Below are 572 nucleotides of genomic sequence, written 5' to 3' on the forward strand. Positions count from 1 at the left end.
CTCTTAACCCTAGGTTACTGCCGTCCCTACACTCTAACACTAGGTACCTGCCTCTAACCACTAGGCTACCTGCCGCCCTACACTCTAACCACTAGGTTACCTGCCGTCCCTACACTCTAACCACTAGGCTACTCTCCTCTTAACCACTGGCTACCTGCCCTCTACACTCTAACCACTAGGCTACCTGCCGCCTCTACACTCTAACCACTAGGCTTACCTGCCGTCCCTACACTCTAACCACTAGGCTACCTGCCTCCTACACTCTAACCACTAGGCTACCTCCGTCCTACACTCTAACCACTAGTTACCTGCCGTCCCTACACTCTAACCACTAGGCTACCTGCCTACTAAACCATAGGCTACCTGCCGCCCTACACTCTAACCACTAGGTTACCTGCCGTCCCTACACTCTAACCACTAGGCTACTTGCCTCTAACCACTAGGCTACTGCCGCCCTACACTCTAACCACTAGGCTACCTGCCGCCCTACACTCTAACCACTAGGTTACCTGCCGTCCCTACACTCTAACCACTAGGCTACCTGCCCCCTACACTCTAACCACTAGTCTACC

Source organism: Salvelinus sp. IW2-2015, unplaced genomic scaffold, assembly GCF_002910315.2.
Source record: "Salvelinus sp. IW2-2015 unplaced genomic scaffold, ASM291031v2 Un_scaffold3633, whole genome shotgun sequence".
In the NCBI taxonomy this organism is placed as follows: Eukaryota; Metazoa; Chordata; class Actinopteri; order Salmoniformes; family Salmonidae; genus Salvelinus; species Salvelinus sp. IW2-2015.